The 23,698-nt window shown below is 38.0% G+C and overlaps 1 protein-coding gene across 3 annotated transcripts in view; it reads left to right on the top strand.

Moving 5' to 3' along the window:
- The window catches only part of LOC134213383 (uncharacterized), a 558,528-nt gene that overhangs the window by 266,594 nt on the left and 268,236 nt on the right, over window positions 1-23,698 (top strand). Inside the window, exon 1 of one of the 3 annotated variants that reach the window (XM_062692397.1) lies at window positions 14,604-15,827. The exons of the other annotated variants lie outside the window; for them this stretch is intronic. The gene's annotated coding sequence lies outside the window, so the exon portion shown is untranslated. Of the gene's footprint in view, window positions 1-14,603; window positions 15,828-23,698 lie in introns of those variants that run through there. 3 annotated transcript variants of the gene reach the window in all.

Genomic DNA, 23,698 nt, shown 5'->3' with positions numbered 1-23,698 from the left:
TCTCCGGGTCCGAGGAAAACAACCAAAGCCTATTAGGGAAGTGTTGTCGGGCCTTGATCTCGAGTACATGTCCCTGGTCCACCAATTTTTGAAAGTTGCTGATGTAAAACTGTAATCATTGTCTGCCCATTCCCTTGTCTGTCGTATTCCATATCGAATGTCTTCCTCTTGTTGTACATTTCCATGTCTGTCGTTAATCCCTTCCGTATGTCTTCCTCTCGTCGTTGTCTCCCAAAAAGTTTGTTTGTCCGTTACAGATGTAAAAATGCGAGGAATGTCAACTTTGTGAACATCAGCATAGTAATTACTTAAGCACCCTAAAATCCTTTCCTTTCCTACTGTATTATTGTATTCCCTAACCTCGACTAAACCGCGAGTCTTTCGGTTCCCCAAAACTAACACTATGTATAAGAATCAAGAAATGTATTGTTAAACTTGATTTCGGCTCCGTAACGCTTCACGGCAAATGAGCCTTCCAAATAAACGAAAGATAAAAAAAAAAAAAAAGACAACATTAAGCAGTGGATTCTGTCAGGTAAACGGAAATCTGCAACTCGGGTAGTGTGAGGATGGGTATGTCATGTAACTCTTACCCGACCCACTAAAACCAAAACCCTTTCACCAGTTTGTACCCCCGGCCCACAATTAAGCAATACATCATGGGGGGACTATTAAGGACGCTCACGCCTATGCTAACGCATTTGACGTTAATACACACAACATGGACTTCAAGGGTGGTAACCTCACCACCCGTTGATCGCAAGCTATGATAGTAACCAAGCGTATCATAATCTCACGTTGGAGACGAGCACCCCGACAACAACCATCGCGCATGAACCACAATGACTGCTATATCTACATACGGAGGTCTCCGCAGCCCACCCGCGACATGTTGGTTGCCGGGGTGAGCAAAGTGTTGTTCACTGCATCACAGATGCCCTTACTACCTTCGTAGGTTTTGTTCAAGACACCACCAGCGCTGCAGTTTCGACATAATCTGTTGAGATGCTGTGTTCACAGCATTCCATATAGCTTCCTCCCGGCACATCCTCTCGACGAGGTTGTCCGGGGTTGTATCCATACCGCTGACAAGCAGCATGGCATTGCGTTCTACCTCGAATCGCGGGCATGCGAACATCACGTGCTATGCCTACTCTACCTTACCTACACATTCTGGACACTCCGCAAAATCTGCGAAGGCAACCATGTGTTCAGACAAAACCTGTGTTAGGTGGAAGTTGACCGCCCAGTTGGCCGATTTGATGCAATGAGCTGGTGAAACAAATATAACATACTCTGAGCGGTTTGCATGCCAGATTTGATCAAAAACGCTTAATGCAAAGAATGTAGCAACTTTTGGGTGAACAACAACTGTTTTGGGTGAACAGTACAGTAGCTCATTCGCTGAAGTCTGAACCAATCAGAATATGATAATGGATCAATGCGGCACCCATATTTGTGGGTGAGTCCAATGTTTAGCTTTGAAAACAGCTTTAAGGTTCTCCCAAACACAAGCAACGCGACTGTCGTTGTTGCTGGGTGACTATCGATGTGACTTTGTTGCTGGGTCCCTGCATGCAATATTGCATTTTTGTTGGTGACAGATGCGTCACTAGTGTTTGGGGATGCCACTAAGCCGAAAGTTGTTTGGCCGAAAGTCTTTTTCCCGAAAGGCTCATTTGGCTAAAAGGGTCATTTGCCCGAAAGGGTCGTTTGGCCGAAAAGGACATTTGACCAAATAAGACATTCGGCCGAATAGGACAATGTCCCACTTCTCACTGTAAAAAGTGAGTAGTGCAAGGTGAGAAGTGTGACGCCTCAATACTTACTCCCCAATTCTCACTTCTCACTTTCACAGTGGGAAGGGAAAAACAATGACGAGCGAGAATTAAGACGTCTCACTTCGCACTACTCAATTTTACTTATTGCTGTAAAACATTAGAAGCGCGAAGTGAGTAGTGAGATGTCTCACTACTCACTTCGCGCTTTTCCCTTTTTACAGTGAGAAGTAAGAAATGAGGAGTGCGAAGTGAGACGTCTTTATTCTCGCACCTCATCTCTCACTTCTCACTATAAATGTGAGTAGTGCGAGTAGTAATGAGAAGTGAGACATTTCCCCACTTATTTTTTCACAGTGAGAAGTGGGAAATGAGGAGTGAGAAGTGAGAAAATTGAAGTGGGTAGTGTGACGTCTCATTACCCACTTCGCACTACTCACTTTTCACAATTAGAAGTGAGAAATGGGGAGTGAGAATTGGGATGTCTCACTTCTCACTCCTTTTTTCTCACTTCTTAATGTAAGAAATGAGATGCGCGAAGTGAGAAGTGAGACGTCTCATTACTCACTTGTCTCATTTCACTTTTTACAGTGAGCAGTGGGAAATGAGTAGTGAGTAATGAGACGTCTCCTTTTTCACTCCTCATTTCTCACTTTTCAAATGATATGTTCGGCCAAATGTCCTATTCGACCAAAAGTCAAGGGGTAAGTAACTCTAAACTTTTCGATAATATTACTTAGTGTCTCGCAATAGTATTTCGTGATATTTCTAATATCCACGATTTTCGTCAAATAAAAAAACAGTTGCTAGTTCGGTTGTTATGTCGTTTGTCAGTTAGTTGATGAAACACAGTGCTCCCCCGTATTGGAAACACCTGATTTCTACCTTCTACAGATTCTAGAAAACTTTCACACCGCATTTTATATTTCGAATGACATCAAACCAAAACGTAGGCCCTTAAGATTGCTCAAAAAGTAATACTAATAGACATAGTTGTTCAGTGATTTTTAAAGAATTTAAAGGAGACTGAAATCATGTGTTGCCTAAAACTGGGTGAACTGTATCGACTGAATGGCGTTGTGTTTCATGCTCTCCATCTAGGGCTCTTCGGTCAATTTACCATAGATACAACGTAGTTTTTCGCTAGTATTTGTTAGTATTTATGGATACTGTCGAAAGTTTAAAGTTAGCGGCTTGCCAAAAGTTCTATTCGGCCAAATGACCTATTCGGCCGGATGACCCTTTCGGTCCAATGGCTTTCGGCCGAATGGGTTTCGGCCTTACGACCCGTCCCCTTTAAAATTACCCTTTCCGGTATAGTAAAGAAAGACGTAAGTCCTACGTCAGATCATTGTTCGTGCTTACTACCCAAACCCTGCGGTTTAGCAATTTACTTACCCGAATAGTATGCCGCGCTACCTGCATTCAAACTTTCAATTCCTTTTTAAAATTAGTTTTAACGGCATAGACAGCTTGTCATATGACGAATTCGTATTATCCTATTTAATTTCACCACTTGATTGTCACTTTGACTCATACCCCAAGTAGCACACACAACATCTTCCTGAAAGCACCTTCATTTCAGTTTCATTAAAGGCATTCATTGGAAAAACATCAAAGCACGAAAAAGTTGCATCAAGATGTCAAAAACGTTCGAATTGTGATCAATGTTTCATTAAAATTGTAACATTTGGAAACAAACAAACAGAGAATACTGCACTTCATGTTGCAAACACGAAACAAAATCATTAAGTTGCATATTTTTTACCATGTAACTTCAATGCGTCTTTCAAAATTTGATTGTTTGTTTAAATTAAGTTGCAGATTAGTTGAATGTGTCTTCATGATTAATTTAGTATCGTTCAACGGTTTGACAACTCACATTTTTTTCCTGTGGTGGTGCAATCAAGTGACAGGAAACCCGAGTACAAAACATAATCGTATGGTTTTTATTGTGAGTCAACATGCAGTCCCTTCGAAGTGTTGAATGGTGCTGTGGTAGAGTGAAGGACTATTAATCACAAGATCCATAAATCGAATTCAGTTTTATATTTATATTTTATTTGTTCTCGCTGTTGCGCTTATATTAGTTATATTTGATGGCACATACGCAAAGATTGTTTCTTTCCGAATAGTTGCAACACAGTGAAATGTTCAGTAGTGAAACAATTTGTGCTGCTTGGGACGTATTTCGACCTCAACAATAAGGCCGTCTTCAGTGTCTCGTACTTGACTCGACGTCGAGTGGTGGAATTGAATGGCATAGTATAAACTCGTCTTATAACAAGTGAAGACATTCCACTGGAAGCAAACAATAATTTTCTTATCGACATTGACAGATTTCCTGAAACAATTTGCCAGAGGGTTTCAATTGGATTGGGATCGGGAGCAGAGATGCCAGATTTGAAGACATGTCTTCAATTTGAAGACATTTGAATCTCTGTGAAGACATTTGGAAGACTTGGAAGAATAGAAAATACAATTTGATTATTTACTTATAAATTCTGCGACTTTTATATGCAAATTATGTAAATATAACAAAAGTTATAATAGTCTTTGTCTCGGGCTTAGAATCTTAAAAACATAAAAAAAATCTAATAAAAATACATTCACACTAAAAATTTAATATACATACATTCACACTAGCCGATTGATAGCTGCAACACATTTTAGACTTCATACGTACTTAAAAACTCCCGATAGCAGCATTCCTTTGAATTTTCTTTAGTGGCAGCAGCGTTTTTGATGTGTCTGTAAAAAGGTATTATATCGGAACGCAATGACCGATCTAATTTACGGCTAAAATAGACTGAATTCTTCTATGATTTGTTTTAATCTATTCAACAGTTGAGCTAGAACCAGATTTTTTTAAATCTAAATTCCTTCTGAATTCATCTGATCTTTTTGGCATTTTCATGTGGTGTCCATTGGTAAAGTCTTCGAATTTTCCGTGGATTTTTAATAGAATTTTCAATGAAAATTAAAAAGATTTTTTCGTGCAAAATAAGGAGAATTTCCGAAGAAAATTATGAGGAATTTCTTGTCTAAATTCAAGAAAATTGGAATTGAAAATTCAGTATAGGTTATCGTAGAAATTAATAATTTATGTAAAGAAAAAATAAAGTAAATCCTTATACATTTAAACGTTCTTCCTAATTTCCACAAGTTCTTCAGAACTTCCACAATAAATCCCTTTTTATTTCCTCAAAAAAATTGTCTCAATTAATTTCCATAGAAAATTCTTTCGAATGTCGAAGAAAAATTTAATTTGTTCTGCTGTTAAATGGATATTTCTCAGAATTTCCATGATAAATTTCGACAGAAAAATCTTCTTAAAAGAAATTCAGAGCAATTCCACAAAAAAAATCGGTAGAATTTTAATAAAAGACTCAGTACAAAATTCAAAGAAACTTTAACTTTCGTTAAATTCTTCCTCGAATTCCTTGGCAATTCTTCTAGAAATATCTTTGGACATTTTTCCAGTATTTTCTCTGAGAATTCCTCTATGAATTTCTCCAAAAAATCGTTCTTCTACCCGGGCAAAAGCCATGAACAGAATAACAAAACATGATATGGTTTTGATTGATATAAGAGATAAAAGAACAGGCAATAATATCAAAAATTTGCACCGAAATATCATTTGAACATCAAGATATGCTATGGATAAGAACAAACTAATGGCACATGATATTGATCACTTCTTACAAATAGCATAAGTTGATCTTCTCATGATATTTTAGTGCAAAATATTGATATTGGCGTCTGATCTTTTATCTCTTGTATATCAATCATGTCAATATCTCATTTTGCTATTTTATCAACATTTGATATTAATGAGCTATTTTATTCTATTCGGGTATTATTTCTGGAATTCCTTCAGTAGTTCCTTCAGGAATTTGTCCGACAGTTTCAGGGATTTATCCGAAAAATCATCCAGGAATTCCTATGTAGTTTCCTCTAGGAGCTCCTCCTTCTCCTGCGAAATTACATCCACGAATTCTTTCGGAAATTCCTCCAGAACTCCTCCGGTAGTTCCTTCACGAATTCTTCCTGCAGGTCTTTCAGAAATTCTTCCGAAAGTTCCCCAGGAATCCCTTTCTCCAGGTATCCCTTTGAAAGATTCTCCAAGAATGTTTCCGAAAGATTATCCAAGTATGCCACCGGAAGTATACTATGGAATTATTCTGGTATTTCCTCCTTCCTTTTCGGAAACTTATACAGTAATACCTCAAGAAGCTCCTCCAAGAATTCATCCAGAACTACCTCCAAGAATTCTTCCACCATAAATTCTTTCAGTAATATCCTTCAGAAATTCATCTGGAAAATACTTCAGGAATTCCTCCAGAAAATCCCTCCGGAATTTGTCAGCGAAGGACTCTAACAATTAAGAAAAAGCACTCAAATAAAGTCCAAAAAAAACCTCCGGAATTCATCCTGAATTTTCTACAGGAATTCCTTCTCAAGTTCCTCCTGAAAATCCTCCAATTTCTCCGGAAGTTGCGTAAGTCCTTTGGATGTTCCAACAGGAATTCCTCGGGAAATTTCTTCATCAAGCACCATCCAGAAGAAATTAGTAAAAGTAGAAAGAAGCTCCATCAGGAATTTATCCGGAAATCGCTCCACAATTTTATCCGGTTTCTCTGGATGTTTCTTCAAGTATTTCTCAATAAGTTTTGAATCTCTACAGAGTATTCTTTAAAAATAAATTTAGAAGAATCACACATGGAAATTCAGTTAAAAAATCCAGTTAAACCGAATTCTCAGTAGAAAATTCAGGGGAAACTCGTTATACACATATACATAAACAAGGAGATGATTAAATTTACAAATTGGATTTTGAAGTTTCTCGCTGATAATAATCATAATTTTAATATTGAAGACATTTGAAGACATTTTTAAACTAATGTGAAGACATTTGAAAATATCATCTGGCATCCCTGATCGGGAGAGTGTCCACTACATCACAGAGAACAGACGTTGAAGCTGCACACGCCATGTTGTGATAGCTTTTGACTGTTCATTTTGAAATAACTTTGGAATGCCGCCGTTATTCCGTGCAGAATCAGCGCTAGCGTCATCAAAAAATGCCACTGTGCGCTAGTGTCGTTATGCTTGCAAAAGCATACCAGCGCCATCGTGTTGTCAAAATGAGATTGTGAGTTGCAATGTCGACGTCGATGGCGTTGCGGTTCGGTGTGTTTGTTTACACATGTTTTGCAAGAAATTTTGTTCGAGCCTCCATGTCTGTTCTCTCTGACTACATCTCACCAATTTTCAGAACCAAACCATTTTCAAATGGTTCGGGTAACGGCATTCTCCACTCACTATGTGACAGCTTTTTTTCCACAAGATCTCGTCATAAATTTACTGATCCATGCTCTTCTTTATACAGAAGAGGATCAATAAGAGAAAAACGTTACCGACTCCTTTCGCAGCTACCGTTGTTTAGAATGTTTGTTTTTAGCGCCTTAAATTGTCATTATGGTAAAAGATCTCACCATATAATATGGCATTCACAAATTTCAAATCGACAGCTAATGTGTTTATTTGAATATGTATGAACGGGTGCTTTTGTCTTATCCGGGGATGTTTATTACATCAATATTAGATTAGACAAGTTAAACTTATTTGGTTTTGATTGACTCGACTGCGGCTTGGAACGCACCAACACACCAAGGAGTAGATAAACCGGGTCTTTGAATAAACCGAGGTGGAATAAACCTACTAAAAGTCTGATTTGTCAAATAAATAGAATAGAATAACAACTTTATCAAATTAGCTGTCTAGCCGAAAACTGATCTATCGGATAAGTGAATTACCAAACAAATCCTCTTCTTGGAAAATAAATCAATTATTCAGATAAGTCGACAAATCCATAGGTTCAACAATCACAATATGTTCTTGACCAGTTGTTTGCGAACTAAGCCAGCTGATGACAATACACAATGAGAAAATTGCTCATATTGAATATTTGTGTCGCACACATACACTTATGCAATTTGGGGACTCAAATATAACTGCATATTAGAGACCACACATGAATTTCTTTTGAATATATATACTATTTTGGCATCATAAGTTAAATTAATAGATTTTTGACAATAAAAATGTGTGGATTTTTTTTGCAGTGTTTTTCCACATTAAAGGTTCCCCCAAACACACGCGACGCGACAGTCGCGACGCGATGCTTTCGCTTGGCGACAGCGATTCTGTCGCCTTTGGTATGGAAGCGTAAACAGAAAATTGCCTGCAGCGACCCAACGATGGAATCGTGGCGAATAGTTGTCGCCGTCGCGGCGATGAAATCGCTTTGGTCTGGGGGAGCCTTAATACATTTATGTTCCCCCAGATCTAAGCGAATTTATCGCCGCGACGGCGTCAACCAGTTGCCGCGATTCTATCGTTGGGTCACTACAGACAATGTTGCATTGATGTTTCGACATCAACGGCGACAGAATCGCAGTCGACAAGCGATAAAATCAGCAACAGAATCGCATCGCATGTGTTTGGAGGGAACCTTTAGCGATCATATTAAGTTACGTGGAGGCGCGTGATACATTGTTAGTACCCGGCAAAGTCAAACTATTATCTAAGTGTGGGCATATTTTGTCTATCACACCTTCTTGTCGACTGTTTTAATATTTTAGATCTATAATCTTCCTAAATTGAGGTCTCGTTTTGTTTACTATAGGGGAACTGTACCATTTTTCATATCACTGAACATATATTCATCTCATCGCAAAACAGAGCAATACAACACCAATCTCGTCACTTATTTTTGCTAACATACGTGCTCACTGCTGAAAAAATTACAAAAATAAGAAACAAATCAAATTCCTTTTCATTACTTTGTTTTTATAAGATTAATATAGGAGCTACGGGATGGAATGCCGAACCGTTCCCCTACTTCGTACACGATAAATATTGGGGAGTCTGTTTCAAGACAGGAGAGCATTGTGGGACCTCTTTTTCCACTAGGATGAATGATTTGTAAAAGACGAGTGTGTTGTGAATCCTTTTCTCATTAGGAATCTAGCTGTCAGCTGCTTCCTAAGTGATAGTAGAGCTTTCAAAACAAGATTTTCCACCTACACAGCTTCCAGCTGAAAGCAACAATGCAAATTGAGCTTGTGTGTATGCGTCAGCGAATAAATTCATTCAGCACCCCAGAAACAAAAAAAAACAGAACTCACCAAGTATGATATTTACGTTTATTTGCTTCTGCTTTCTGCATCAAAACATCACCGCTCCCAGTTAGCAGCCGGTAACTCGAACTCACGCTCACTGTTGATAATAAACTCGCTCTCAGATGCTCCGCGCGGGATGCTGGAGCTCTCGCAGCTTCCCGGGGGTGAACTCGGTTGGGTGTGTATAAAGGGGAAATGAAATTTCAAGGGAAATTTCACCACCCGCATCGCAACAGAGCAGTACAGCATGGAATCCAAAAATGCTGTTTCAGAACATGAAATTTTTGATTTCTTCTTTGGGAGGTACAGGATCTTCTGATTTATTATTGGCATAACATTACCCACGGAAACATTGTAAACTTACAGGAGTGCACATTTCAACAACAGATGGATACATTTTGTTGCCCTGGTGATAGAAAGTGATAACTCTACTCAAAAACCCTTATAGTATGATAAGACTATATACTAGGGTAATCTACAGTATAGCAGGCCCGATGTAAATAAATAAGACATCAAATGAATATATGAAATGTATCTAAACTCCCGGGATCAAAGTTATATTCCCTTCTCTTATTTAATGAAAACAAATTTCATATTTAGCAAACATAAAACGTGCTTACTATACAGTTTAAACTGTACGTCTTCCCGCACTTTTGGAGAGTTCAATTGTTCAAGACTGAAGCTAAGTGCTGCTCGAATTAGCTTAACCTTAAAAAACATATGAAATTCTGCCCCGATCAAATCAGTCCTGAAGTTTCTTAGAAATCTTAGAAAACATGGATTTTTACATTCCCAAGAATCACATTTCTATTTTCTTTCTGTATAACAGAAACGCACTTTCACTGTTATTATCTACACTCCATTTTACCACTACACTATGGAGACCCCAGTCAGGAATTCAAATTGATAAATGTCATTCATGTTGCTTATCAAACAAAAGTATACCGTGCTATCCAGAGCATAGCTGTACTGAGGATTCCTGACCTCATCCTCAGCGGATACGATTGAAGCAGAACCGTGAATAGGCAGTCTTCTTACGGGTGGTGAATTTAAGAATACATATTTGGTGAATTTCCAGTTTGTCTCGCTTCGCAATTTTATGAGTTGGCCGATACACTCACTAACACCACAACCGCATTACGTACAGTTAAAGTGGGATCGGGGTTGTGTTAAGGATGCGATAAGGACGACGGTTCTGACTCATCTTTCCCGTGAAAGAGTGTTGGTAGAAAGAAGTAGGCTACAAAGATAAAATCTCCCACTTTCTGGGGTCGATCCACCCTACGCTATAGGTATGCGCTCGATGGTGGACGGTAACCGTCGGCTATCTGTGCATCTATGCTTTATGAATATTTCCATTGACGTTGAATAAAAACTCTTGTATTCAAGTAAACGTAATCTTCCTATCACCATCACACAGATCTAGTGAGGTAGGTACGACAGCTTAAAACGGTTATTGTTTTGACCCGTTCAAGAGTCTACGTCATCCGTACTGTAGCATCCTTGGTGGGTTGTGGATTCTAGAATGAACAAGACTCTGCTAACAACCTAGTAGTAATTTGTTGTGTTGTTCTATCAACAGAGAAGGATTTAGGATATTATTTTTAAATAATTGAAATGGGATTTGACACAGGAAATAAAAGTCCGCAAAACAAAATTTAGACTTTTCATTCATTAATCAGCTAGCTTCTTCTCTTTCTTCTTCTAATTGGCATTACATCCCCCACTGGGACATTGCCGCCTCGTTGCTTAGTAGATTAATCCTCGAATGGACGCGTTAGTACGAATGTCTACTTCGATTACTGTTAACCGTAAAAATATGAATAATAGGTAAAATTAAGGAGAAAATTCAGTTATAATCATAAATTATAATTTATTAACGATGTCAAAATACTTCCTGACCACTTTTCGTGACGGTCTCAAATTTGAAACTGCAGAATGACCCCCCAATGTTCCGGAAAGACGTAATCCTACGTCAAAAACGTTTTCACATATGATTACTTGTAATTAAATATGTACGAACAGTTCCACCTCATTTCACTTCTTTGTTATTACTAAGATACGTATTTCGGCCTCAAAAGCAAAGGTGTCTCAGTGTCTTGAAGAAGATAGGAAATAGAAATTGGGAGGAAGAAAAAAAGGAGAAGAAAGAAGGGGGGGGGAGGAAATAGAAAGATGAAGTGGAGGATCAAGAATAAAAAGGTGGAAGGAAAAATTGATGGAAAAAAGGAAGGAACAAAAAATCTATGAAAGGAAAAAAGAATGTACATAAAAATGAAACGTCTTACTTCTGAAAAATTACTTTCCACTTCTCATTATTATTTCTCACTGCAAGAAAAGATAAGATGTTAATAGTAGCCTATAAGAAATTATAAGTCAGTCTCACATGTAATTCCGTATTTTGAGATTGAAATCAAGGACCACACCTACCTTGATTTCTGATAATAATCTGAATGGAGATTTCAAAAGAAAAACATGAGTATCACTAGTGTCCAATCTACGAAGTACACCGTTACTATGCTATATACTCCAAATAAATCAGCTAATAACTGATTTAAAGTTTATTTAATCATAGTAAAATTTTAAGTGGAATTGTTCATTGGTATGTTAACTTCATTTCCTGCAAATCTGGGCTCAATCGGGCTTTTCCATCCAATTCCCTGTACGAAATAGTAACAGAGGTGCATTTTCCCATATATTTCGGCTGAAACCCCCATATTAACTTTAAATCAATTGCGCCAGCTTATGCATTAACCGATCAGGCTGAAATTTTCAGAGAATGATTTTCTTACCTAAAGGCAAAATCCTGGAGGGTGCCCCGTAGAATCCGACGACTTTTTTTTCTCCCCATACTAGGTTGGGCCACTCTAGTATACAGCCATGATAAGTGAGAGATTGTCTCATTCTCCTTTGGATTCAAACCCTGGCCATCTTCCTTCGTCCTTCTTCCTTCTTTCTTCTTCCTCCCTTTTTCCTTCTTTCTTTTTTCCTTCTTCCAGTTTCTTTTTTCTTCTTCCTTCTTCCATTTTCCTTTTTTTCTTCTTCCATCTACTTTCTTTTTTTCTTCTTCCTTATCCTTCTTACAGCTTCCTTCTCCCTTCTTCCATCTTCCTTCTCCCTTCTTCTTTCTTCCTTTTTCTTTCTTCCTTCCCCCTTCTTTCGTCTTTCTTCTTTCTTTTCCTTCTTCCTTATTTTTTTCTCCTTGTTCCCGTTTCCTTCTTCTTTTTTCTTTCTTCCTTCTTCCTTCTTTTTCTTTCTTCTTCTACACTGTCGTAACTTCTTACTTCTCACTTCTAGTACTTCGCACTACTAACAACTCATTTCTCACTTCTCTCATCCCACTTCTAAATTCTCTATTCTTGCTACATGCCACTTCTCAAGTCTCGTTTCTTACTTGTTATTCGGCCTAATGAGCATTCAGCCTAATGACCGTTCGGCCTAATGACCATTCGGTCTAATAACCCTGTTTTTCTCTTCTTAATTCGGGTTTCTTATCTAAATTTTGTGCTGCTTTGTGCGGGTGAGTAAATTAATCAGAAAGTGAACATTTATTTTGAGTCCAGTCATGTTTCTTCAGAAGCTTAACGATCGGCTGGTCATCGTCATCGCTGCAAATCGTCTTCCTTCTGATCGATCCACCTTGCCTTCTTGTTCCCTTTGGAGCGCTCTTGAGAACCATTTTCACCAGAATACTGTCCGCCATTCTGGCTACGTGCCCGGCTACGTGCAGTCTTCCGATTTTCGCAGTGCAAACGATAGATGGTAAAACCCAAAAGCTGATGTTACTCGTGATTCATTCGTCTTCACCACGTACCGTCCGCAATCTGCACCCCACACCATAGATGGTATGCAGCACTTTCCATTTGAAATCTTCAAGTGCGCGTTGATCCTCCACGAGCATCGCCCAGGTCTCGTGTCCGTAAAGAACTACCGGTCTAATGAGCGTTTTGTAGATAGTCAGTTTGGTACGGCTACGAACTCGAAGTATTTCTGCAATACCTGACGTACGGCGGTCTGTGGTAGAGCGTTCACCCATAATTCCCGTCTGGTACAGCCCCACGAACTTTCTTGCAATTGGTGTTAGTCGGCGGCATAAAATTTGGGAGAGTACCTTGTAGGCGGCGTACAGCAATGTGATTGCGCAGTAGTTGCTACAATCCAGCTAAGCGCCTTTTTTCTAGATCTGGGCCACACGACACCTTCCATCCACTCCTATAGCAGAACCTCATCCTCTCAAACCTTGGGAAGTGCTCTAGCTAGTGGCTCACCACCGTATTAAATAGTTCTCCTGGTAGTTGGTCAAACCCCTTGGATTTGTTGTTTTTCAGCTGATCTCCTCCTGAATTTCCTGGATATCCGGAGCCGGAAGACGTATGTCCTTTGCGTATTCAGGTTCTCTTCGGATCGCCACTTCCAGCTGCTGCGCGTATTCGTAGGCTAGTCTACCGTCTTGTAACCCTTGTAAAATGTTTATGTTGATCGTCACTGAACCTCAAAATAGATTAAATTTACTGTATAAATAATAAATATGCATTGAAACTCAAAACACTTTGAAAAAATAAAAACAAACTTTTGTGAAGAAGATTTCTTTGAAAAAAAAAAAGATTTGTTCAAAGTACAAAGTACAGGTGTCTATCTGGTTTAGCATTGAGCACAAAACACCATGTTCCTATGGCTAGCAAATGACAGTTGTCAGAATGAAGGCATCTGCCCATAATCGAACGATATCCACAACCAAACCTCGTCCCCTAACATTTCGGGCTCCCGAGGCTGCCATAAAAAGTTCGATTTTGGAGTGAAAAGATAGCCTTCTGGTACAACTTTGTTGTAAAAGAAAGGCAAAACATTTTTGTCTTTTGACTAGGGATAGAACCACCACTGCAAGCATAACTGTCTCATATTTGCTTGATTTCTTATCTATGGTGGGCAGACAATCTACGCCGTTTCATATTCAGTCTGTGTAGGTTGTGTGGGGCAACAAAAGACGGTATGAATGAATACAAATATATATTTAATTTTTAAAGATTAAACACAAACGATCAAAGTCCAACTCTGCATACTGCTCACATATCCAACCAGCTATTGTACGCATCGTCAAAAGAACAGAAAAACACTTCACTCCTTGGCGCTGAGTGACGGTTTATCTCTGGTCCCACCGAGGAGGACGAGCGTTTCGGCTTCCTGTCCGTCTGTTTGGCTCGGTGTCAAGTCTGCAAAGAAAAATACCGCTACTACTGCCGGATTGGCTCACACAGGAGCTCACCCAAAGGGATGAGTACGGTAGCCGCGTGTGCGGCTGTGTGCGAGAGATTTTCCGGATATACACATTAACCATATGTGCCGCCCAACTGATTCCACCAGAGAATGCCAAGGGCCGCGAGGATTACAACGGTCGCAACAAGGCGATACGGTCTGTGAATATGCTTACTTACATCCCTGTGATGTCTACAATGGTGCTCGGTGTGGCGTGCAATATTCACTTGATGTGCAGAATGACCTATCAGATGATGGCGCAGCGTGCAGGGACAACGAGAAACGCCAGAGGACAAAAGTGTCGGAACGGAGCCATGAAATAACTCGAGGATGCTCCTGCCTAGTGCTGCTGTTGCTCGAACTCTCTGCCATCCAGCATCAGTGAGTGACGTCACCGCGAAGTGTAAACACGTATATTCCTGGTGCTTGGAAAATTTCAGCTTAATGTGAAGACAAATGAAAAGTTCAAACCAGTTGGGTGCAGAATCGGTTCGGCCTGGTGCACTTGTTGGGCCTTTGCTGGATCGCTGTCATGGATTAGTGCCAAAAGTGTCGTAAATTTTATTGGGACTTGTTAGTCGCTGCCAGACAATTGGGAGAAAGTTGTGCGGTGGAGTTTCATTTCCCTTGCCTACGTTGTGCAGAAAAACAAGATCAGATGAAAAGTGTGTGAGGAAAATTGGCACTCTATTTTCCCGTTTTGCTTCGCGTGTTCTCTTGCTCTCCGGATGATGCTCACTAAAGGAACTCGTCTCGTCGCTCGTGTGCCAGGGATGCTTCATTGTGTGAGTGCATGTGCCGTGTCCTAGTCAAAGCACAGATGTAATGGCATTCGGTGTTGTAAAATAGCGAAAAACTCCGGGACTGTTTGAAGTTTATAACGCGTGCATTCTCTGCGGCCGTGAAGGAATTCCGGAAGTGAGCTCTAATCGCGCCTATTTCTCTTGTTATGTAAGCCAAGACCTCCAACTGGATGGAATTCGCCGTGAAACCGAACGACCTTCTCAAGTGAATTTGTTGTTATCTGGTCGGGTGCTAATTGGGATAATTGGCGAGTGTTTCAATCTGTCAGTGCCAGTTAGTTTGCATAGGCCCTGTTTGTGTCAGTGGGTGCGAGGGTAGAATCCCTCCAGAGAGTGGCATCATCATCGTCGTCGTCAGTTTTTCCTCTAACAACCACCCAGCTGTAATTGAATTTGCTGCCGTGCGGAACGAGAATGTTTATTTTCCACTTTTTGCTCTGGAGGTGATGTTCAACTTGAGCCTTAATCTCTCACCTGTCCGCACTCCGTCATTCGTTTCCAACCCCTGCCATGAACATTCTCACTATCACGTGCATTGGAGATCAGCTCGGGCACCCTCTTACACTCGATGGTAGACTGAGTCCATTCAATTCACGTAATTGGTGTGGAAGTGCGAATGATGAATTATTCATAACCGAATGATCATCGGAGTGAAAACAGAGTCAAACGTCCCAAAACTATAAGGATTATTGAAATAATCATCATTTGAGCCAACGAACCAACCAACCAACCAACCGAAGTGATGCTTCGAGCAGCATTGCCGGAAGGGTCAAAGGCTGCGTTATAAATACGCTCACCATGAAAAGGTAAGCTATTTTCGACCCTGGCATGGGAACAGGAGCAAGGGAATTTATACAAAACTCCGACAAAATTTATTTATATCGCAGAAAATGTCACCTTTGCCCGGATGCTGGGGAATCTCGTTGGATCCGTAATTGTTTTTGATTTTCCTTGGGTAGGATGTTGAAGATTTATATTTAATCTTGTATATTTAACCCATTAAATCCCAATTTAACCCATTAAATCACAGTCGGATTTTGGTGATTTTTAAGTTTTGAGTAGTGATTTTCCACTAAAACAGGACTTATTCCACCGAAAAATTGATTCTATGGTGCCGTCTTCAATGTATGTCGTCAATATATGAATGACATAATAGGCAATGTTTTCTCAAAACTTCAAAAACATTGATGGTATTAGACCCATAAAGCAAAAGTATGAGCATGATTGACCGCCCACGGTTGCTACTCCGTTATTGCCAGGTCAGCTGTAATTACACAGAGAACCAACAGATGGTGTTTGGGACTAACAGCATCATCAATGTGTAAGAATTGGTGACCCAGAATTAAGCAATACCAGCGCCGGCCGTGTCCGAATGCAGGTCAATTAGGGATTAGGAAGGATTATGTTGACATGATACTCGCTTTGATGGAAGCCGACGAGTCATCTGCACTTCCACGAGAAATCACTGGGATTTTAGATATATGGGGAGGGAGTGTGGCAGGGTGTGTTTTGGTAAACGGTATGCCAAGTGTAGCTTGTAATTTGAACGAGGTTAAACAAAAACACAATCGAACGAACGCGCACTAACCAATTGATTTGTCGACCGCACAAAGCAGAACTAATTTTTCCAATGATCGCGTGATCGTTCTGCGTGATAAAGGAAATACGATCGCACATGCACACGCCAAAAAATTAGGTCAACCGCACAACGCAGAACAAAACATTTCGATGATCGCGCGATCGTTCTGCGACTAGAGAAAACACGGTCAGATGCACAGTAAACTTTGACTTTCCCAAAATTCTACGTCGTTCTGCTCTCTTGAAACATATTTGGTCACGCACTAATTATTATATTTTTCAACAACACAGAGCAAAACAAAATATCACGGATCTCTAAATTGTTCTGGGCTCTAAAAACTCGTTCGATCCCACACTCACAAAATTCAAGAATTGGCATAAAAGACACAATTGCACTTGATGAAACTTAAGCACGTTAAAAATCTCATGGCTGTCAATGGCTTCAAACGTTTAGCAATTTTTAGTTATTTTTCCGAATTATCACTTAAGACATGTTGACATAACGATACAATTTGATACACACAATTATAATTGTATAATAATTAAAATAATTATTTATCAACATTAACCTAAAACTACAGCAAATGAGACAATAAAATTTGCATGTAATAGCATTGAATTGAATAATAATAATGTAATATTTACGCCACATTTTGTGTTAAACCCACTGTTCAATTTATCTAATTTTTTTTAAAACCAGGAATCAACTAGGGAACAGATTTAAATAGCAGTCTCTTTAAAATCTCAGAGCAAGGATTTTTTTTCTTCTTTTCGTGAACTTTTTTTTGGAACATACAGCCGAACACTACATTTCACTTAGATATGCTTAACGAAGACTTGTCCCAATGATATCTATCTGAGATTTTTCGCATTTACTTGGAATATATAGCATTTTGGCCTGACTTCATCTCCTTTGACGGTATTTAAAAAAAAATGCAAACAATTATAATCTAACCACATGATGCATCTAACCGCACTTCACGCGCCATTGTGTTTGAAATAATCGAATAATACGTCACCGATCTATTCAGTTATTTGTATTTCGGAATTCACAATTGTGATATTTTACGGAGGGCCACAAAATTTAATATATTTAATATCGAGCAGCATTGAAAACCATTAGCTTCGTAAAGCTTAAAATCATTTGAATAATAATGACAAATCGAGTACATTTGTTGAAAAACAAAAACAGTTGTGTCGAACTAGGATATTTGGAACTAGTCGTTTTACATAACATTCATAAAATATGACGCAAGACTGAGTGTTTCACATAACTCTCCGTTTTATTTTCAGTTTATGGTATGTTGCCTTTATCATTATTCCGTCGTGGTATCACTGCAGTACAATATAATACAAAGAAACAGCAGTTTACGTTTACCGTGTACTTTGAACGCTAGAGCAATTTTAAATTCCCATCCAGACTTCTATCGAGATTGAAAATTAAGTTCAATTGTGAGAGTTAAATACTATTGAAAAATACTAGTTGCTATTGAATAATGAATTAATATGTTTTGAGCAAACTGTGAGGTTGTTTCAGCAAACGCAATTAAATTTATCGAAACCAATAATCTGAGTTTCCTGTGTACATATGAAATAATTAAATTTTATCAAACATTTGGAACATATGATGTTCATGAAATACGTAATGGCATGTTATTTATTGCAGAACATTCATGATTTTTTTAATATTAGACACAGGAAAAAACATGTTTAACTACACAAAGGTGACTCTTGTTAACATAGTTCAGAATGTACAGCGTGACACCAGGAGTTATGGTTCTGAGTCATAGGAAAGGAAAATCATTCAAAGTGAATTTATTTTTTGAAAAAATACACATACTTTAAGAGAAATTGAAAAAGGTTAAGCTTTGTCAGATTTGAATTGATCATATCTATCCGAAGAAAGAAAAAGAAGGATATTCTGGACAACATAGTAGAAGTAATTCAAAACGATCTCACCAAATGTCGTCCTTGTTGCCTCTAGCTGATGATACTTCTAAAATCCGTAAAAATATTCATTTAACTTCACGTAGGATAGTCATTCAATTCAACTTTTTGCTTTGAAGTTCAGCAGCTTCGAAAGTTTTGTTATTTGAAGACTTCAAAGTATTCCTTACAAATACATAAATATAACAGGGAGAGAGTGTCCTGGTAGTTTCTAGACGCTTTGTTTTTGGCCCCGATATACTTTTATCAATATTTTTTCTTCATATCACTATCACTATCACATTAAGCGAAAATAGTCCAATAAAGAAAAATAAAACTAGTACAACTAAGATATTTCACTTTGAAAAATTCAAGGACTGTCAGCGTAGTTGAAAAAACCCTGATTAATCCACCTAGCGGTGATGATGCCTTTCTCGCTCCTTCAAAATAGTTGATAAACATATATGAAAAGTCTAAAATAACAATTGGTGAATAAGACATATTTTTCACATTTATTTATACCAGATGAACCGGCCTAGGGTCGAAGATCTCGTAAATAAAGATAGAATGAATTGAAAATTCAAATTTGTTATAATTGCTGCCGGATGCAATTTGTTGCAAGCAAATCGGATGAGGTTAAGTGCCCGGAAAATGTGATGAGGTTGTGCAATTGCACAAATCGAGTTTCAGGCATAGTATAAAAATTTGTATTTTGGCCATAACTTTTGAGCCCATAGTGAGTTCGGGCTGATTTTTAATGTGAAACAATGAGACAGGATTAGCCGTTTAAATAATCAGTTCAGGATAAGATTTCGAAAAATGAGTTAGTTTTTTTTGCACACTTGCACATACACATACTTCTTCTGAAAAAGTTCCTATCGTTTGCTTTGAATACGAGAAAAGCAAAAAAAAACGGTGGTGAGAAAAATCAAATGTTTCCATTTATCAAACTATCGAGTGCTTTCCGTTTTGAAGCCAAAATCCAGCTGAAACTTTTATCATCCAATCAATAAGTTAGCTTTTTTGAAATTGTTGTTTTGAATAATATGATTCTTCATATAAATAAAAATTCAGATGACCCTTCTAGTCAAAAATTGTATTTCGTTTCATTATTTCAGTCGATTCTTTGGCTTATTTAAGGTCAACTTTCCCAAAGAACCCATATTTTTTTAAGCCTCTAACTATTAAATCCAAGGGCCTCATACGCCTGTCACTGGCGAACAAAGCTCGTGTACTCTGCATCGAAGCTTAGAACCGGTGTTAGAGCGCAATCGTTAATGTGAACATTTTTATATTCGGTTAGTTACTGCAAATAAATTCTTTTTCGAGTCCCTATAGACGAATCCAAGTAAAAATAAGAAGAAGACACACGACGGTGTTAACTTTGACAGATCCTACAGCACAGCATAGGAAGATCATTTTAAAATGCTTATAATAAATTCTAGACAAATTGTAATTAAAATCTGATTGATGTACGGTACGGAAAAAGTTCCGAATTTTATAATAGATACATTGTTGGAAAATATACAAAAAATTGAGATAAGCTTCTAAATATATAATTCAGAACTTTTTCCGTATCGTACATCAATCAGATTTTAATTACAATTTGTCTAGAATTTATTGTAAGCATTTTAAAATAATCTTCCTATGCTGTGCTGTAGGATTTGTCAAAGTTAACACCGTCGTGAGTCTTCTTCTTATTTTTACTTGGATTCGTCTAGAATCAAGCAGGTATCTCAAGCATCCCACATCGTTTTATTGCTGCATGATTGAGTGTTTAATTTTGATAAAATATCGAAAACAAAAGTGTGCATAAAAATTGCCTCGTCTTAACAAAAAGGTGGTAGAGAATTAACACTGTTATTTACAGTTTAGAGCCAAATCCAGATGTCGCACATGTTGGGGTAGGGATTCAGTGCTCCGCCTTCTCCCCCTGATTAAATCAAAAGATGTTTTAGTTACAAGATAAAGTTTGTCGCTGTCGTCGCTGTCCGGAACATCTTTTGCCGGCGATGATAGGGGAGCTAAATGTCAAAGAAGGAAAATCCATACGATTTGACAGCTTGATACCCAACATGTTCCGGACAGCAGAACAAAGGAAACCGAAGCGACAATCTTTATCTAGTAACTAAAATATCTTTTATTAAATCGAAAACAAAAACCGAAAACGTGTGCATGTGTGAACCGGTCTGCAAAAATTCACTCGATGTTCGTTCAAAATCGGGTCAATCTTAAAAAACAGCACTTTTTCGATTTTTGTTTTGAATTTAAAAAATATTTAGTGGCGTAAAAAAATATAGGTTAACTGGGAATGTTGACCTTAAATAAGCCAAAGAATCGATTAAGGGAATGAACATTTTTGACGAGAAAGGTAATTTTTTGCTGATGAGCAGTTCCATTTTTGTCATTATCATTCAAACACTTTTCAACAAGATTTATAAATTTGATCCGACTTAAAAAAAATCTGAAGAGAATTCTACTGTGGTTGCTTTTCTGGAAAGCATTTCGCAGTAATTGGTATGAATGTATGACGAATTAAGTACTGTCCATTTAATTCCACCAGTTAATTTTCGTTATCTTTGCAGATACGTATTTCGACCACAACTGTGTGGTCGTCTTCAGTGTCTTGTACTTGACTCGACTCGACTCGAAGTCGAGTCAAGTACAATACACTGAAGACGACCACACAGTTGTGGTCGAAATACGTATCTGCAAAGATAACGAAAATTAACTGGTGGAATTAAATGGACAGTACTTAATTCGTCTTAGACGGTTTAATACATTCCACTAAAAGAGCTTAATATATTTTTCTATGAATGTATGATTAAAATTGAATATTTTAATTTCTAAACTGATTCAAAATTATTTATCAGATCACTCTTTACGATTCAAGCACAAAATCTGATAGATAACGCGTGACAGAGCTAGTGTTACCAAAATCAGCATTCTTGAGCTCATATTGTGCAATACTTTATATCGTAATGATAACATATATCGGAAAATCGAAAATCGTTGCTTGCCTTCGTGTAATTTGTTATGGATTATAGCAAGAATGTTTTCGATCATTTAGTAATATAGTTTCGATAATTTAGTAGTTTGTCAATAACTCATTCCAGAGGTTAAATTTCAAAAGTGATATGTGGAGGACTTCTAGAGCGAAGGTTTCTACAACTGTGCCTAATTGTTGTTTCTATTGCACTAATAACAGAGTTGTAGCGCTAGATGCAGTAACTTATTATACAGACTGATCGAAATTTTGTTATCATTTAGTATTAGTAACTAGTGCTTTAACTCTGTTATTAGTTGAATTAAAAAAAAAACAAACTATTAGGCAGAGCTGTAGAAAAATAATCGCACTAGAACTCTGCTGTAACACGTTTTGACATTTAACCTCTGGATTGAGTCATTGTAGTTTGTCAATGATCGAACTAAGACTATTAAATTATCTAAAACATACTTGGATTATAGAAAAGTTTGAATACTTTTTCTACTGACTTCCAAAAATAGAAAATTTTCTCCGAAGCCTACCAAAACTCATTTTCTCCTACATAATCCGAGTGCTTTTCATTTGAATTCTTCTAACAGACATGCTGTCACTATGAATGGGGTTCCAATTATTTGGTCTAGCGAAGTCCAAGATTTAGGACTTATGTGTAGCATGAATGAATTAACTATCAAAAACCACACAGAAGGTATGCAAGCAAAAAGGTACAAATATAGTAAGTGAATATTCATAGAAAATCAAAATCTTAAATTATATTTTTGATTTACAAACTAATTGTTATGCCAGCCATGTTTTACATATACTGTGCCAATATGGGTTATTTGCTGCAACGCCAGGAAGAATGCATTTACAGAGGGTTCAAAATAAAATGTTAAAATTGATTATGAAGTTGCTTCCCTGCGCACTAAAACAATAAGAATATTACATGTGACTTATTTGAATGAAATGACACAAAAGCACCTGACGTAAACTCAATCGTACCGTTTTGGCTCAAATCCCGAACATGACTTATATTCCGATATAACTAAACTTTTTATCGGTTCAGATTATATGCCACCGAACCAAAGCACAGCCCCCGGTGCGTTACCGCACGTATGCACAAGCAGCTTATGTCTTGATTTGATGTAGTGAAATAGTTATTTATTACAAATCGCGTAGCCTCTTGTTCTTCGAACACCAATATCTCAAGAAACAAAGATAGCTCAGTGGTAACGTGATAGGCTCTCATTCAGAGGATTTATGTTCGATCCTCGTGTAAGCCATCTTTTTTTTCAAAACTCATATTTTCTAGGTGTGTGGTATAATACGCATTGCAAGAAAAATTTTGAATACTAGAAAATTCAAGCGCCTTTAAAAAAAAATTGTATTTAATCTTTTCCATGCTAATAATCAATGGAACCTAATGCTGTGTATTGTTCATATTTATATTCATGGCATTTCTATAATTGAATCCATCTGATTATTTGGAATATTTGAAAAAATTCAGGTCTAAACTTTAGATGATGGAGGTAGGAAATGAAACATAAATACATAAGTTGAGAATCGATATGTACTCAACAGTTTTCTTTAATGATTGTTAGCAGAAACAAAATAGCTTTTGATTTATCTTGGAAGTAATCAAACGTGCCCACCGAGTTTCAATAGACAGTAAACATATGTAGGAAATTATATTCTATTGCTTCAATGCACAAAAGAAAATATGCTTTACTGAATAGAAAAAGACACAATTATTCAATAAAATTAGAAGCATGCGAGTTCATTGTGCAGCAGACGCTATATCCAAGGAATTGATACCGGGGATTTCCCTCTGCGCGTTATTTCCAGGGAGCTATCCAGAATTTTCTTTTTTTTTTTTTCGTAATACATACTCATGAACCAGTTTCCCCAAATCTCATTTGCTCGGATCAACATTCAACCCAGCTGGGCTAAAAATAGAACATTGCCGCACGCAATGCGATGTGTGTTGGTGATGCTTCCTTCGGCAATATTCATCCGACGGCAAGAGACTGAAGCGAATGCGCATGCGTCCCGCGTCTTCCCGCACAACAGCTGCGCTCCCATATGCTGATTGAACGCCACAAAGAATGATGCATGCATATGCGTAAAAATAGAACAGAAGCACGGCTTGCCGCTGATGCTACGATGGTTAAGTCGACCGATCCACAGCGG

This window comes from Armigeres subalbatus, chromosome 2 (assembly GCF_024139115.2).
Source record: "Armigeres subalbatus isolate Guangzhou_Male chromosome 2, GZ_Asu_2, whole genome shotgun sequence".
Classification (NCBI taxonomy): domain Eukaryota; kingdom Metazoa; phylum Arthropoda; class Insecta; order Diptera; family Culicidae; genus Armigeres; species Armigeres subalbatus.
Note: the sequence above shows the minus strand (reverse complement) of the source record. Positions and strands in the feature narration are given on the sequence as shown.